General features: G+C 44.0%; 1 long non-coding RNA gene across 4 annotated transcripts in view; it reads right to left on the bottom strand.

The window, feature by feature from the left end:
• Positions 1-17784, bottom strand: part of LOC106738548 (uncharacterized) — a 57193-nt gene extending 39409 nt beyond the window's left edge. For 3 of the 4 annotated variants that reach the window (XR_002088910.2, XR_009461108.1, XR_002088908.2), the window contains exons 1-2: positions 17594-17784; positions 8526-8675 (exon numbers count right to left, since the gene is read on the bottom strand). This is a non-coding gene — a long non-coding RNA (uncharacterized LOC106738548). The remainder of the gene's footprint in view (positions 1-8525; positions 8676-17593) is intronic. The other variant, XR_009461107.1, reaches the window with a different exon arrangement.
• Between the last annotated feature and the right edge of the window lie 323 nt (positions 17785-18107).

Below are 18107 nucleotides of genomic sequence, written 5' to 3'. Positions count from 1 at the left end.
TGCCCTGCACGGACTTCCTTTGTACGTCAGCATGGCTCCAGAGCGCCATGAGGTCACCAATCTCCTCCCAGGTCCAGTTGGGGGCTTGGGCAGTCAGCACAGGTGTGCACACACAGATGGGGCTGGGACTAGACAGGGAGAATGACAGTCTCATCCTGTGCCAGCTCTCTGGGCCCCCACACGGTGTCCCTGTATGGTCAGCCCTGGACAGCGCTCAGGCGTGCTCAGCAGAGGTGTGTGTGGCCCAGGGCACAAAATGGCTGCAGGCTTTTCTACCCTGCAGCTAGGGCCTGGCAGAGAGCAACCCAGCCCTGGAGCAGGAGAGGTGGCCAGCCAGAAGCCCTGGGGCTGGGCTCAGGCCGGCCCCCTAGTGGCTGGGCAGACCCAGCACTAAAGTTAGACTAGGGTCATGTCTACATGTGTGTTACTGCACATTACCTACATTTGCAGGCATCAAGTTTTGTCATGATTAGCCATTTTTACTGTGGAGTAAGGGCACACATGTGTAGATGTGCATCTGTACTGCACAAATTAGGCTAATGTACATTAACACATCTTGTGTAGCTGTACCCTAAGTGTCTTGAGGCCTAGGCTTGCTACAGGATCAAAATCTGAAAAGCAAGATCAGACCAAGAATACCATTAGAAAGAGTAGGCAATAATTCCCAGGCTGTGCTACTCTTGGAGCCCAGTTTGCTATCCAGTAGAGTAATAGCAGCTTCAAATATCCTATAGATTCCAGAACTAATTACACCTTCAATATTGAAAGAACAGTTTTTACTCCAGTTCCTTTCATTCATTCACCACTGCATAATACCTCCAGTTACCTGAGATAAACTTTACCATTTTTGAATGACAATACCCAGGATAAACTCCTCCTTTTCTTTTCTTCATGGTTATTACTTATTAGACATAGTTATGATCAGGGATCCTGGTTTTCTTTGTTTAAAAATTGCAAATTCTATGATTTAAAAAGCAGCAAAATCCACATTTTTCCATGATTAAAATGACACATCGCTATATATCAGTTGAACAGGGTTTTCTTGATATATTTACAATTTGAAGCCTACCAGTGCCTCAGTCATAAAATAAAATAAAGTCTAACTATCTATACATTTTGGTGTTTGAATTTGGGGTTTTGATCATGGAAAATCAGAGCTCTCCCACCCTCTTTGTTCACCAGGACAGGGGTCTAGTTGCAGTTGTCCCCCCCACTGCTTTGTGGTTTTGAGCAGCCCTGATATGCTGATGCTCTGCCAATGTCATTGTCCCTCACTCCCCACCCACAGCCCCCTGGGCACTGCTGGTGCCCCTCTCTCCCTACCAACAGCCCCCCACCCCACAAACCTGCTGGAGGGAGCCCCCAGCTCCCAGGGCTATGGAGCCAGGGACCCAGGTCTGCAGCCCCCACCTCCTGCAGTAGTGGACAAGCTTTGGATGCCACATGTGGGAGTCAGTGGCTGCTGCAACAGAGTGGAACATGGCTCCCCATCTCCCATGAGCAGCATGGCTGGAGTGGAGCCCATTGTGGGGGAGGATGTGGCTGCCCACTTCAGGTTAGGGTAAGGGGGACTGGTTCCCCACTGCTGTGTGTACTCTCAGGGTGAGGCATGGGAGACATGTGCTCCCCTGATTTGTGTGTGGGTGTAACATGAACTGAACTAATGTAGCTGATGTTAACATAAAGTGTAATAATAGTAAAACATAACCATGTTAGTTTCATCCTGTAAGCAACTTGAAAACTCCATTTTGTATCCTTCTGCTTGACATAAGTGAATGAACTCTGCCTAGACTTTATGTATGATTGTGTGTAAAAGGGTGAATGGTGAGAGAATTGCATAGAGATGGGAAAAGAAAATTTAACTGTTTATGTAAGCAACAAGGCACCAAATGTAAGTTACCAGCCAGTAACTAACTAACAAATGGCTGAAGAATCCCTTTGAAGCTCAAGGGCACAAAGAAGATAACAGAAGAAGAAATTCTGCCAGATGGGCAACAAGAACACTTCAAGGCTAAGATAAGCTGAAGACAAAATAACAACCACAAAAACAGAAGCTGGGTATAGAAATGCCCCAAAGCACTGAAACAAAGGATGCCAATCCCTATAAAAGCACACTTTGAAAATGCCAAGTTGAATGAGTCTCTTTCTCAAGTGCACAGATGTATCTGTTCTCCCCACTCCCGCTGTTATCTTTAAATCTGCTATCTTCAAATCATCACCATCTACTCAATAAGCCCGCATTGGCTACCCTGGGCTGATATTGAGCAACTCTTGCTGGTAACTATATCTGGTGTATGTGTGGATGAAATGGTTGTTTTGTGTATGTGTATGCTTGTGTGTAATGATGTGTATGATGATTTGTGTGTTTGTATAAATGGTGTGTCTGAACCTCTATGTCTAACTCATATAATCAATAAACGTGGCAACTTGCCTTATCCCCCTTTATAAAGTCTCGCTCATGATTTGAGCAATTGGCAATTTGTGTAACATGGGGTGGGTGTGGGCTGCAGGCTAGGGACTCCCTGCCCTGCTGCCCTCCCCTCAGGCCTCCATGGCCCAGTGGGCAGGATCTGGTATGGCAGGACAGAGCAGGGCTGGGCACTGCTACCATGAATCCCGCAGCACCATGGCAAGTCACCCTTTATGCCGCCACCCCTGCTGATACCAGGTGGGCAGGGGGAAGCTTGCCATTGCAGCATTAGATTCATAGCAGCAGCATCAAGCTTTCCCATACAGTCCCACTTTGCCCTGCCGCAATGGGTCCTGCCCACCGGGCCATGGAGGCCCCCAAGGGGTCCAGCAGGGCAGGGAGCCCGAGCCTGCATTGGAAAGCTTGCACCTGCTCTGTGCAAATCTGGGGGGCATGTGTCCCCCATATCCCCCTGGGAGTGCACGCAGTGGTGGGGAACCAGTCCCCCACCAATGAACCATCTGTCAGCTCCATCCTGCTCCTTGCCCGAGCCCTGTGACTGCACATTCTGGCCTTGGGCCCCAAGCCCCCCACATTGCCCAGGCTGGGCAGCATCCTCAGCCCCAGCCCTGCCCAACTCCCTCCTTCCCTCCCCCACTATGGGGGCCTCAATTCCCCCCAACCCTTCCCCCATGCTAAACTTACCTCCAGGGAGCTGCTCTCCAGGGTGCCTGGCGGCCATATGTATGTATATGTGTGCATGTGCACATGGTGCCCCCTGCCTCATCACCTTCCTCCCACTCCCCCAGCCCCTTTCAGGCTGGAACTCTACCAGCCTGCAAGGGGAAACCCACCATTTCCCACCCTTTTCTCCTTGAAAGGAGAAAATCTGTGTTTTACCACAGTGAACATAAAACCCGGATCCCTGGTCATGACGCACGTAAGAACACAAGGAACATGATCTGGCACCCACTGGAGACAATATGCACCTTTCTAGTTTCTACAGTGGGCATTGGACTGGACCCTCAAAATAAGGGCAGGATTTGTGTCATCTGCTGAAAACTAAAGTGTCATCATGGCTATATGCCCTCCAAGAAAGAAATATACCCAGGACTTATAGTTCAATAAAGTTAGTTGGCAATAACCATTAGTCCCCCAAAATGCAAGACTGGTCTTGTGCTATCAGTGCAGGCTGCTGTCTATCCCATATGCCTTCCCTAACTAAGGAAGGGATGCACCTCACAGGTGTCCCTAGACCTTTAAACTCTGAATCGCTAACCAGCTGCCAGTTGGCTATTTACAGTGGAAGATAAACAAGTTTTCTGACAGGCAAACTTCCTCTTCTTCTTATTCCTTGTCCCACAGCTGAACTGATTATGATCTAAGAACACTGTTGTTCTAGTGTGTGGCTAGAAAATATTAACCCAGCAGAGAACAAATCTGACATGCTTAAACATTTGTTGTTCAATTTTGAATGGCAAACGGCCAACTTGCTACCAGTTGGGTTATTCACACTGCAATAGGAAGCAATTTTCCTGACATGCAAACTTCCTTCTCTCTGAACAAGAATTTGCATGGTCAAAGTCACCAAGCTTGAGAAAGGACCATTTGACTATATAAAGACATGGGCTCTGATTCTGGGCTGCATTTCAACTGATTTGTACTGCTCTAGCAGCAGAAAACATCCTCAGAATTGACAGATCTAGCCCCTTGAAGATGTATCATGCACTGGATGAGCTTCTGGCAGCATAAATTGCTGTCATTGCTCCTGTACCAACCCAACTCTAAGTCCAGGGCTCCTTTCTGGTGTAGGGATTGCTAGCTGCTCTAACAAGCCCTGGGAGTTGCTGGCAGCTATCACAGCAGCCTTTAATTTGCTCTAACTGGCTTCAGTTTAAAGTAGCATCAGAATTAGGAGACCACAAAGGGCACCTGTATGCTCATCTGTGTTATATGCTTCTTCAGGATTTGCCTCATTTAAATTGGCCCTCTAGATGCTACTATATGATTTATCATTACTAATCTTGATATTTAAAATGCTAGCTACATTAGAAAAGACTGTACCCAAGAGGTCAGTCTTCATAGGCGAGGTCAGCTCCCAGACTATTGCACTGGGCAGCACAGTTTGGGGTGGAGGTGAGTAGAAAGAACAGGTTAGGGACTACCTAGAATAGATAGATGTGTACAAGTCCATAGGGCTGGACAGAATGCACCTGAGGGTGCTGAGGGAGTTGGCTGATACGATTACAGAGCCATTGGCCATCGTCTTTGAAAAGTCATGGCGATCAGAAGAGGTCCTGGATGATTGGAAAAGGGCACATAGTGCCCATATTTAAGAAAGGGAAAAAGGAGGATCCAGGGAACTACAAATCACTCAGCTTCACTTCACTCCCTGGAAAAATCATGGAGCAGGTCGTCAAGGAATCCACTGCTAAGCACTTGGAGGAGAAGAAGGTGATTAAGAACAGTCAGCATGGATTCACCAAGGGCAAGTCATGCCTGACCAACTTGATTGTCTTCTATGACAAGATGACTGGCTCTGTGGATGCTGGGACACTGGTGGATGTGGTGTATCTTGATTTTAACAAACCTTTTAATACAGTCCTCCCACAGCATTCTTGCAGGCAAGCTAAGGAAGTACAGGCTGGATGAATGGACTGTAAGGTGGATAGAAAACTGGCTGGAGCATCAGACTCAGAGTGCAGTAATAAATGACTCGATGTTGAGTTGTTAGCGGTATCAAATGGAGTGCCCCAGGGATTGGTTCTGGGCCTGGTTGTGTTCAATGTCTTCATCAGTGACCTGAAAGATGGCATAGAGTGCATCCTCAGCAAGTCTGCAGATGACATGAAGCTGGGAGGAATAATAGATACACTGGAGAGTCAGGCTAAGATTCAGAGTGACCTAGACACATTGGAGGACTGGGCCAAAACGAACCTCATGAGGTTCAACAAGGACAAGTGCAAAGTCCTGCACTTAGGATGGAACAATCCCATGTACCAGTACAACCTGGAGGATGACTGGCTGAGCAGCAGCTCTGCAGAAAAGGACCCAGGGGTTACAGTGGACAATAAACTTAATATAAGCCAGCAATATGCCCTGTTGCCAAAAAAGCTAACAGCATACTGGGCTGGATTGATAGCTGTGTTGCCAGTAGGTCAAGGGACATGATTACTCCCCTCTATTCAGCCCTGGTGAAGCCACACTTGCAGTACTGCATTCAGATTTGCCTGCCCCCTCCCCCCCCCCCTAGCAAGGATACGGACAAGTTGGAGAGTCCAGTGGAGAGCAATAAAATTGGTGAGAGGTCTGTGGGATATGACTTATGAAGAAAGACTGAGGGAACTGGCCTTATTTAGTCTAGAGAAGAGGAGACTGAGAGGGGATTTAATAGCAGCCTTTAACTACCTGAAAAGGGGTTCAAAAGAAGATGGAGCTAAGCTGTTCTCAGTAGTGGCAGATGACAGAACAAGGAGCTATGGTTTCAAGTTGCAGCAAGGGAAGTTTAGGTTAAATATTAGGAAGAATTTTCTCACTAGGAGGGTAGTAAAACACTGGAACAAGTTACTTAGAGAGCTTGTGGACTCTCCATCCTTAGAGGTTTTCAAAACCTGGCTAGACAAAGCTTTCACTGGGATGATCTAGTTGGAGATGGTCCTGGTTTGAGCAAGGGATTGGACTAGATGACCTCCTGAAGTCTCTTCCAGCCCTAACTTTCTATGATTCTATGACAGGACATAGGGTAATATAGCCCCTTTTCAAGTAACTTCCAGATATACTTGTTATATTTAACAAGTAGCTTCCAGATATCCTTGGCCTAGGATAACTCCCCTGTCTTAAGGGAAGGGAGATTCTCAGAGTGGAGGGAGCAAGGAAGTGGGCGCCTATGCATTTATTTTTCTGTTTAAACAAAACCTCATCATCTAATTGCTATAACTGTTTTACAACGCATCTTATTGCAGATGTACTTGACAAAGTGGCTTACACTCCACTCCTGAATGATGGGGCAGTTTCAATTTGTGAAATATGAAAATCAAGAGGATTACTAAGATCTAATATCATTTTTTAGAGAAATTAGAAAAAAAATAGCAGCATTCCAATCCAAAAATGTGGTGTACGGGAGTCAGTGTATGAAGAAAGGGATAAAGATTAAGTGGGGCTGGGATAATTAGCAATATTCATATAAGTAAGCTTCTCAATGGGCAGCATTTCATTCAAACCCACATCATGATGGTGGTGGCATTTCTAACTCCAGTTCCCAATAATTCCTTCCCACATCCTTCCAGCACATCACCAGTTATTAGTGTTGTTTTTGTTTTATGGTAGACTTAGCACTAATCCCAAACAGCATTCAAAGAATCATAAAGTAGGTCTGGAAGGTACTTCCACAGGCCATTTAGTCAAGCCCCTGCCCAAGACAGGATCAAGAACCAGGTCCTCAGCTGATGCATGCAAAAGGAACTGTCGACATGAACCAGCTACAGATCAGGATTTATATACTGAAAACTGATATTAAAAAGAAAGCTCTTGGTAAATAGAATCTAATTCTATCCTTATGGTGCTTATAACATCTGTCATGAAATGATAGCAAAACCATCCCTTTTGAAAGACTAACAGGTTCTTTCTTGGGAGGCACTCTATGGAATAATCAGTGGGAAAAGCAAATTCACAATAAACTTGATGAAAACAAGACCTACATAAATGTACTGTATGTAGAGAGAGAAAGTTTTAAATGTTTCCATCAACTCATTTTGTACCTTCTGATGAATACTCACTCAGATCTGCACATCAGGAGATAAACAGTTGAACTAGTCAAGATACATATTTAGTAACTACACAGTAAATATTTGTGTGCTTGCGGAATTTTAGTTTAGATATTGGCACCTTGGCCCACAAGAAGCTCCAGTCGAAGAGTTGGGTATGTCATGGGTTCAATCATGGTTATTTACAAAGGGTATACACAAAATCCTGCTTCTCTGAGCATACTAGGAGCAAATAGGAGAGTTTCCTTGCTCAGAAATTCAAACGTGCTCAGCTTGCACTCCATCTAAATAAAAATCTCTTTCTTGGCTTATTCCCAGGGCCAGACTATCAGTGTTTCCCTGGCTTCCACAGAACGTCTTGGCTCCTTTCCTACTAGCTTTCTGCTTCACTCTCTTATTCAGAAACACAAAAACACTATAATCCAGTTAGTATCCAGCCCCTGAATTTGTAGTGGGTTCCCAGGGAAACCTATTAGCTCATATGGCTTAGTTTCTACTCAAACTTTGTCACGCTGGTCTGTGATTTGGATGGTGACTTCTGTTGTTCCAGTTATCAGCCATTTTAATTCTGTATGAGAGTTCCCACACACCAGTTAAAAACAGCCTTAGTAGTCCACTTTAATAGTTAATTCAGACTAATTTTCCCTGAGTGTCCCTGTGTAGCTGTAAGATTTAACTGCATCTCCACAACTCCTTTTGTGATTTCCATAAAAATGAAGTAACAGTCAGTCCAATATTAATATATACTGACATGATCAGAAAGACATATATTCTTCTGAAAGTTATTATTATATCATTCTGTTTTGCAGCTTAAGTCCAAGCCAAATATGCTCTTAGCAACAGTGGCCACTAAACTGGACTAGACAACCTTGCGAGGTCTCTTCCAGCTCTACTTTCCTATGATCCTATGCCTTACATAAACTGTAATTTGTTTTCTTCTCATAGCAAGGCATTCTATTAATCAGGTTCAAGCACCGGCTGAGATAGCTCATGAAAACCATCCAGTCTCTTCCTAACAGAGCTGTTTAAAATTTAAATTTTCTGCTTCATGGGAAATTTTACTGTTTGGAAATGTGTTTTCATTTTAACTTATAAGAAACCAAATATTTTAAAATTTCCCCCATCACAAAATTTGCAAAACTGTTTAGAAAATTTCTGTTAGAATTTAAAAGGTTTTTTTTTTTTTAATTACAAACTTAAATTCTTATGGGTATCATTCTTATTATATTGTTATTGCTATTATTATTTTCCTAATTAAATCATATTCCATTTTTTTATTTTTAAAATCATTAGGAGTATCTGTAACAGTATGGTTTTGAAATTTCCTTTCTGGGTCAAAGTATATATCTTACATTTGTGCTCTTCTGGAATTTGTGCTCTTCACACTTTGATCTAGAAACACTTCTTGAGTCAACATCTCTCATTTGTGGTACAATAATATAATCTGCCATTTCAATGTAGTGTCAAGCCATTTCATTACAAACACTGGAAGACACGTTGATCTGTAAAAGAGGAGAAGAGCAATCAATTAGTACCAAGTAGCAAATATCCTGAAATGTGTTAAAAAGAAATATATTAGATTGTACTATGCGACAGACGAACATAAAATAGTAAAACCAAAAGAAAAAAAAAAATCAATAAAAATACAATTTTGACATTTCAAAGTCAAAGTTTAAACTTTTTTGAAAAAAAATATGATTTGTTTCAAAATATGTTGGTGGGGTTTCCATTGAAATCAATAATATTGTGTAAAAAATGTTTTATTGGAACAGGTGTTCCCATGAAAACCTGTTCTAACATTTTCTCCCATCCAATTCTAGTTCCCACCTTCTAAAAAAAGTGGTGTTTTCTCTGAGGTTGTAGATTGTAGCTGTGTTGGTCTAAGGACATAGGCAGACAAGATTCTTTGGGTAAATCCGACATCTTTTATTAGACCAACTCAAATAGTTGGAAAAATTCTTCTTTGCAAGCTTTCAGGTACAAATACCCTTTGTCAGGTACAAATACCCTTTTATCTCTGGACAGAAAAACTTTGGTCAAAGACCTGTTCATTTGTTTATTTTTCAATGGTGCATGTACTGTGGTATACCAGTAATTAATAATGTAATATCATAAAACAACTATTAAAAACTCTGGCTTTTAGTTCTCTATTTCATAATTTCAGGTATCCCACCCATAGTCACGTCCAACAGTGCTGTGATTCTATTTCACTGTCATTTCCTTCTATTTTATCTAACTGTTTCAGTGTTTTCCCCAGGAAATTCTTTCAATTCATTTTCAGTACTTTTAAGGGAGCAAACAAGATGAAAGTCTGGGGAAAATGTTGTCTTTCTTGACATTGTAAATATATCTTGTGTTTCCTCTTTGTGTAACCATGCAGAATGCAATCTGAAAATCATTAGACCAAATAGCTTAAAAGAACCAGCATTTAACATGCATGGCAAACATTGTAGTGAAGTCAGTTATTCTTCTAACTGAGCTTGTAAGCCACACAATATCTGAGCAGTGGGATTTCACATTATAGCACTATATCTAAGGACTGCCCTCCTTGAAAGCAAAATGTTGCAAGTGTCTACAATATATGTTGGTTCGTAGGCATTTTACATAAACTGTATTAAATCCGGGAGTGTGTCTTGGTTGTTCTTTCATGGGGTAAATTAAGAATAACTTATCTGAAGTCAAGGAAGTTACTCTTATATGGGCAGAGATTCAGGCTCATGGATTTTAAACTGACTGTGGGGACTACTTAAAAATGGGCCTTATTTATGTGCCTTATCTTTCCTATCTTGGGATAGGAAAAAGGATTTTGCATGTTTCTTACTAGCACTAAAGCGAGTCATGTAAATAACCACCTGGATATCATCTTATATAATGTTCTTCTGCATTTCTACTGGGAACTGGGTTTGTCCTGTTGTTCAGGGCCCTGAGAGAAAGGGACTCTGATTTTGTTAAAACACAAGAATGATTCTAATAAATAGGAAAGGAAAAGGAGTTGCTTTAGTCACTATAGAAACTGCACACACAGGGCCTGGTTTACAGTCCTTAGTTGGGGAACTCACCCATTTGACAAAAGGAAATATTTGCTTTATTAACTACTCTGAGAGGAAAAAAATTGATATTTTATGCGAGTGTAGTTTTGCTAATGATTTTGGGCTAGACAAAGGAATGGGAGCATGAGCTAATTGGGTAATGAGTCCTAAAGATTCCAAGGTAACATTTCAGAATCAAACCATTTAAGTTTTTATCCAAGATATATGATTGAGGGGAAATGAGTCTGTTTTGGGGTATTCAGAGTTTTGATGAAAAATCAAATTTTCTGTGGAAAATGGACATTTCTTACACCTAATTTTTAGTCAAAAACCCAATTTTCTATTAATAAACAGTTTAGATGGAAATTTTTTGATTGGGCCTTATGCTGAAGATAAAGCTATCCTTGGCATAAGGATGGGAAATGCATCTCCATTCTATTGGTTTTGTCAACACTAAATGATTATAGGTGGAATGGGGAAGAACAAAACAAAACAAAAACACCAGTTTTAAATCCTCAAATTCATTCTAAAAAACAGAATGCCTAATTATGACATGCAAGAAGTAAACTCTTTTCTGGCAATAGCTGTTGTTATTTCCTGTACTATCATGGCTACAACAACAATCCAACCCTACTAATTATAATATGCCTATTCAAATTAACAGTGGGCACATGTGTTAACAGTGTCAACATTGGCATTACAGTTGACTATTTTAATTTATTTTACCCAAAAGTAAGCTACATTCATATGTAGCTTACTTTGGGTAAAATAAACAAACACGTCACAGTGACTGTGCATATCTAAGGAAAGAGAACCACTTAAATTTACAGAGGGCAATATAAATCATCCCTTACATTTTTGGGGTGGGAGAAGGGGACTGGCTAAAATATACTAATTTATTCACAGCAGATCTCAGTGCTCCCCCAACCACTTACCTTGTCTATTTATATTTTTCTTTGTTGTTGATATAAAAAAAACCAAAACTCATAAATCCTTGACATGTAGCTCTGACATCTCCGATACATTCCTTCTGGGGCCATTATAACTATTTCCTCGTGACCCATTGTCAAAATATGACTTCACTTGCTCATATATCACTCCCTCCTAGATGACATGAGTCATTTCTCACTCAGACATACTTAAATGCACTTCAATCCAAATTAAAGCATTTCATTGTTTTAATCCAAAATTCAATTTATATTGAATCTAGCCCTGTTAAATGCTAATGTTTCTCCATGCCATGGCTTCTTTTATAGTAGAAGTAAAGAGTTCAATTAATGGGGAATTATAAAAGGAAATCCTGTTACAGTACATATGATAAATGCTTTAATACCAAATAGGCTAGCTAGAAGCCAAGTTCATTACAAGAAAAGAACAAAGAAACCAAAGAATACGAAGTCCCTCCTCCTCATTGTGTATTTGCAGGGTCCACTAGTCAAGCGCTGTCCCATAGGAAGGGGAATAAGGAGAAGTGGTTTCATTTTCTAGAGCTAAGGTAGAATTTCTGTGGGGTAGCTGAACAAATCCTGTGGCGGGTCTGCAACTCAGTTTCCCCATGTGCAGAAAATGCAGAGAGAGGTAGTGAGCCATGTTAGCCTGAAGTTAGGCAGAAGGCACATGCAGAAAATGGAGAGGCTTAGGTTGCTAATGTTTGTGACGCAAGGACTTCAGAGGAAAGACCTGGACTGTGACAGGGGGCACCATTCCGGGCCGGGTCTCATGCCAACCCGCCCACCTGTCTCTATGGGGCAGTCCACCCAGTCTTGCCTGCCACAACTTTGCTGTTCCCATAAACTGGTGGTATAATGTGGGAGGCTGCCCATACCGAGCCCTGATGCCAGGGGGCACTATTTGCAGCTGCGAACCTTCCCTACACAGCAACCCATGCCTCGCAGATGGCATCCACATGATGCAATCATAACCTACATCATGACTAGTGCTCCAGGGTCTCAGAGGGACTTTAACTTTCTCCATGGAGCAGCAGGTCATTGTACTTGCCCTTTAGGTCTTTCTTTCATCCCACTCTCAGCCTCCGTGCAGCAGAGGAGTTAGCAGGGTCAGGACTCACCCCTAACTCTCTGGCTTAACCCCCCTATTTGACCTCTAGCCTAACTATGGCCTCAGGCATCCATGACCATGCCTTGGCCTCTTCACCACACATAGGGTTCCTACTATACCCCCTTTACACCACAACCTACCCTGAGGTCGTCTCATCTTCATGATCAATTACTCATGGGGCTGGCCCTTGCGCTGCCCTTCAGGCTTACTTCCAGTACGGCCCTACTCAATGCACCCCTGGGACTGCCCTTCAGACCTACTCCCATTTTGCCCTACTCTGTGTGGGGCCACACAACTATGCTCTCCACGCTACCGCCTCTGGGGTCTTGCATCCCTGCTGGGCTCAGGTGGCACTCTGCTTGCCATGCCTGGCCTCACTACTCCCACAACTGCCTCCAAAGCCCACCCAAAGATGGGGGCTGGGGTTAAGGCACCCCTCCTCACCTTTCACCGGGGAGGTAACTGGCCTGGCATTTCCTGGGGGCTCCCACATCACTAGGAGCCCCACCACACCACCAATCCCCGGCTGGATGCAGTTTTAGGTTATGCCCAGGACCAAGAGCCTCCTGCTCTTACCGCTAGATGTTCCATGAGCTCAGTCAGGCAATGTTTCTGCCTGGGCTGGCAGCAGCAAACTGCAGCCTTTATATCTCCTGATCTCAAAATGACTGCCCCCCATCAAGCACCTGGTAGCTGCCTGACTCTGCCCTTAAAGTGGCAGGCACCCAAAGGTGCCCTGCCACATGGACATGTAAAATATTCCACTTTATATGAAGTATATTGAACCCATCATAATCCATCTTTAACACGTTCCTCAGCACATATGTTAATTAAGATGTGTCATGAATCTGCTACAAAACCAGCAAAATACTGAAATAAAATCACTCCTACCAAACTTAATATGTGGTACAGCAAGAAGCAGTAAAAGTGAATAAGAAAATTAAAAAAACCCCAGTATTTGGGAGCATAAGAATTACTGAAATATTTTCAATATATAGCAAAAGTATTGATTTTTTTTCTTGACACACACAGAATATTTCGGTGAAGAATTCCTGAAAAGTCACTTGTATGCCTCACTACATAACAATAAACAACTAAGTATTTCCACCTAGCTGGACATTTTTGCATAGAACAGCTTTCAACTCAAAGAAAAATATCTATATGAAGAAAAAAACCCAGAAAAATTAATATTGCCTTCTTGCATGTTAGAGAATATTGAATTAACCTTGCCAGTAATAATGCTTACAATCATGTGGCAACTGTGCTCTGAAATTGTAACATTTTGTTTCTATTAAATATTGGATAAACTACGATAGATTAGAGCCAAAATTAGGTTGTATGAAAAAAGCATAAATCAAATGTGTTAAACATCTCCTTTCACTTACATCAGGACTAAATTTGGCCCTATAAATTTAAAATAACTGATTTCAAGCAACTCTAAAAAAGCAACCAATATTTTCCAGGTCTGTAGCTTCATGTTGCTCAAGGTTTCCTAAGAGAAACAAGAAGCATCCTTTACTCATTATATTTTTTTCTCATTTTTCAAATAATATCATGCTCACTACTGGTCTTTTAATCAGTTATCAGTACAAGTACTATATGGGGTTGCTCTTCAGTGCTAGGACCCTAGAGCTGGTCTTCTACTGTTGTATATTTTCATAACTCCACTGCAATAAAAGGGGACCACAGCAAGTTGCATCAGCAGAGAAGATCTGCACCCATGCTTTCCTTTGTATTCTTACAAACTTGGCACCAAAGGCCTCCAATCCTAAATGAACGTTGTAGGTAGGTCAGGAACACAAATAATCACTACAGAAAACTTAACAGCAGATACAGAAATAATACAAATCATTGAAACTCACCAAGCAAAGCCAGCTTTACTGAACTATCCAAACCTCTCTGGTTTGCAAAACAATATGGGAAATGTCCTGAGTTTCAAATTGCCAAGATTTCAGGTACTTTTAACTCATAGGTGGAAAAGGTGCGAAAACACACCCTTTGCAATGGTACGCTAGTGCTTCTGCTTCCAGTGCTAGAGTGGGTTCTGGAATCAGAAAGCTTGACCTAGAACACCAGGCATCCACCTAGGTACCAGGAACTACTAAGTTCTATTCTTGATTCTATTATTTTCTCCTGATGTGGCCCTTAGCAAACAGTAGAGGCAAAATATTTGTAACTGTTCTCTGAATCCAACCTTGTGCCTAGTTTTCAGAAATGTCAGAACACCTGCAACTCCCACAGAAGTGACACCTGAAAACCAGGTTCTAGGGGCACTTACACACGTGCAAGTAGCCTGCTCTGATGCACCTGAAATCCAGCAGGTTGGAGCAGACTCAATTAATCAAGTCTGCTGGAGCATGTAAATTGACATGCTCTGGAAGCCTTGCGCATCATGTGTATCAACTGTGCAGCACACCTCCATGCTGAGAAAATGGCGGTGCTGTGCTTTAAACTAAAACACGTTTACTATGTTTTAGTTCAAAGCACAGCGTAACCATTTTCTCAGTGCAGAGGCACACTGCTACATTGATACATGTGGCACATGGGTGCTTTTAATTAGTGCAGCTCACTAATTAAAACGCCTGGGGCTGCATCAGTGGCATGTGTAAAAATTCGTTAAGTGTTTAAAAATTGTAATTACATACTATTTCTGAAAAATGTGGCTAGAAACCTCTATTTATAAAATGGGTGGAGATAACTCCATTGTGTTAACAGTGTGAGAAATCCAGTTAGCAGTCTGGCATTTTGAAATAGTTTAAGGATTGTATTAGTGCCAAGGTTTTATACAGCACTTTAATCTCAGTTTTTTTAGTTACCGAGATAATCCTGATACTCCAAAATGTTTTATTAGAGATTTGAGAAAAGATCGATTTGTTTGGCTGAACTGATCTCTGGTAAAAACATTTGAGTTCTCATGTCAGTTTCTGATTATAATCATGGCAGCATTCATAGTAGATATCTTTATTTCTGCCTGGGGATTAGAGAGAAATGTTGTTTATCTATTATTCCATTCATAGGAGATTATTTCCCAAATAATTGTGTTACATAGTGACACCAAATCAACTAATTATCATTGTAGCAATTTTCTATGTTTTTGTTAACTAACATTTTAGTCAGGATTTCACTGAACTGTTTAATAAGACATCATTCCTATTTAATAGTTTATTCCCACTGTGACAGGGGGCTCTTTTCAGGTCGCTCATGACATCAGCCCACCCATCTGTCTAGGGTAGTCTGCCCTGCCTTACCTGCCACACCTTTGACATTTCCAAAAAATAGGTGTTTATATGCAGGAGGCTGCCCATTTGGTTGCCCTGATGCCAAGGGTGAAAAACACGGCTCCTAACCTTCCCTTATACTGTGGTCCCATGCCTTGCAGATAGCGTCTAAAAATCACTTCCAACTTCCCGGCCCCTTAACTGGGCTACACTTGGTGTCTGGCCCACACTGGGCCTCAGATGTCCTCACACATGCTTTGGCCTCTCTGACTCTTGGGGTCACTGCTCCACCCCTCACTGAAGCCACTGGGCCTTATGCCCCTTGGGCCTCAGGCCCCACTCAGTGGGCCTTGGCCCCTGCCTCAGGCCCCCACCACTCAATAGTCCTGGACCCTGTGCTTTTCTGTCGGGGTGTGCTTGTGGCAAAGTGGGGCTCCCCACCTAGCCACAGTGCTAGGTTCCCCACTTGCCTATGGGCATACCTCCCACCTGACTCACTTGCCATGCCTTGTTCTTATTAATTAGGATGTTAAGAAAGCAGGAGGCTGCCTATTTTATGCCCCGATGCCAGGGGGCACTATCTGCAGCTCCATACCTCCTCTACACTGCAGCCCATGCCTCGCAGATGGCATCCAGCTGTTAATCACACCAGCCCCACACTGGGCTCCAGAATCCTGCTATCAGGACCCCCGTTTGATCCCTCCACTCAAGCGGTCTATTCCATCATCATTCGGGCTGCCGAGCTCCCCGTAGCTAGCTCCCCTCTTGGGCGTGGTCCTCCCAGGACCTTTGGGCACACAGGCCCTGGCCTCACCTCTAAGGCCAGGTGGGACCCCAGACCCTCAGCTCTGGGCACCCCTTGTGGTGGGCCCCTGGCCCTTTTGACCTTCCTGGTCCTGGCCCCAGAATTGACTTGAGGAGGGGGTACTCTACCTCTCTCACTAGCCTCACACACTCTCTCAGGTCCACCTTCCTGGATGTGGGAGGTGGGGTACCTCACACCACGACTGGTGCTCCAGGGTCTCACAGGGGACTCTCACTCCCCCCTGGAGCAGCAGGTTGTGTTGCTACTTAAGTTCTTACTTTTGACCACATTTGGCCTCCCAGCAGTGGAAGACTTACCAGGGTCAGGACTCTCCACTCTTTCTCTTGGGCTGAGCCCCCTTTACTTGGCCTCTGGCCCAAACTTCAGCCTCAGGTGTCCGAAGACCTACCTGGGCCTACTCCCCTCACTCGGGGCTCCACACAGCCCCCTCACTTGGGGCTCTAGATCTCCACCCCCTTCACCTGGGGCTCCACACCGCCCCCTTCACTTGGGGCTCCTTATCTCTTCCCCCTTCACTTGGGGCTCCACACCGCCCTCTCACTTGGGGCTTCACACCGCCCCCTCACTTGGGGCCACAGGGCTTTACTCCCCAGTGGGCTGAGGTGGCCATAGCCATGCCTGGCCCCAACTCTTCCTCTTTGGGGTCTTGCACCCCACAGGGCTTAGGTGGCTGCAGCCATGCCTGGTCCCCAACTACCTCCAGTGTCTCGCAAACCCACCCTAAGGTGAGAGCTAGGGTTAAGGCACCCTTACCCACCTTTCACCAGGGTGATAACTGGCCTGGCATTTCCTGGGGGCTACCGCACCACTAAGAGCCCCACCAGGCCACTCACCAGGCCACCCACTCCTGGCAGGGTGCAGTTTTAGGTCATGCCCAGGACCAGGAGCCTTCAATCCATCCCCTACAGCTTCTCCCTTACCTCCAGGTTGTTATGGAGCCTCACAGCCAGGCGATGTTGCTACTTTCCCAGCCAGCAGGGAACTGAGCTCTTTATATAGGCAGCCAGAGATCTAAAATGGCTGCCTTAATCAAGCACCTGCTGGCTGCTTAGCTCTGGTCTTAAAGTGGCAGGCACCAACATGCCCTGCACACACCTTCCCCCTTTAAATGGTACCTAGGGGGTTTCCCCTGCTGCTCCTCCAAAGCAGGCTCCAACCAGAGCTGGTGGGAGCCCCCAAGTGGCGAGCACCCTCAAAGGTGCTCCACCACAGTGCTCCCCTAGCCTTTCCCCTCCACAGGGTACCCACAAGGCAAAAGAGGCTGAGGCTTTACAATGCCCCAACCTCACCTTTTATTGGGAAGGCACAGGTGTGGCATTTCCTGAAGATTGCCCTTCCACAGGCAGCCTCAGCAGGGTGTAGTTGCAGATCTTACCCAGGATGCACAGGAACCTCCTCCATCCCCATAGTTCCTACCCTAACCTCCAGATGCTCCAGGAGATGTTCTCCTCAGGATGTGTGATGTTGCTCCACTGGCTTCCTGGATGTAACTGCCAGCTCAGCTCCTAGGGTCTGGGTTTATACCCTAGCTGCCCAGCACTCATCCAATCCAAGGGGCCCCTTGCAGTCATGTGACCACCTAATTGGGCCTAACCACACCTGCTGGCATCTCTACACCCACTATGCTTGTTAACTATTGATTTGGGGTTTTTTCCTCCCAAAACTGTGTGATCCTCTCTAATCCATCTAAAACAGAAATTTGAATGCAATTTCAAAAAAATTGAAATTGAAAGGAAAAAGGGCTCTGAGAAAAATATTCACACTGCAGTTTGTTCTGAGATGGCAATATATTCCTCTCTTTCT

Source organism: Alligator mississippiensis, chromosome 3 (genome assembly GCF_030867095.1).
Source record: "Alligator mississippiensis isolate rAllMis1 chromosome 3, rAllMis1, whole genome shotgun sequence".
NCBI lineage: Eukaryota > Metazoa > Chordata > Crocodylia > Alligatoridae > Alligator > Alligator mississippiensis.
The sequence above is the reverse complement of the archived record's forward strand: the minus strand, read 5'-3'. Positions and strand labels throughout refer to the sequence as shown.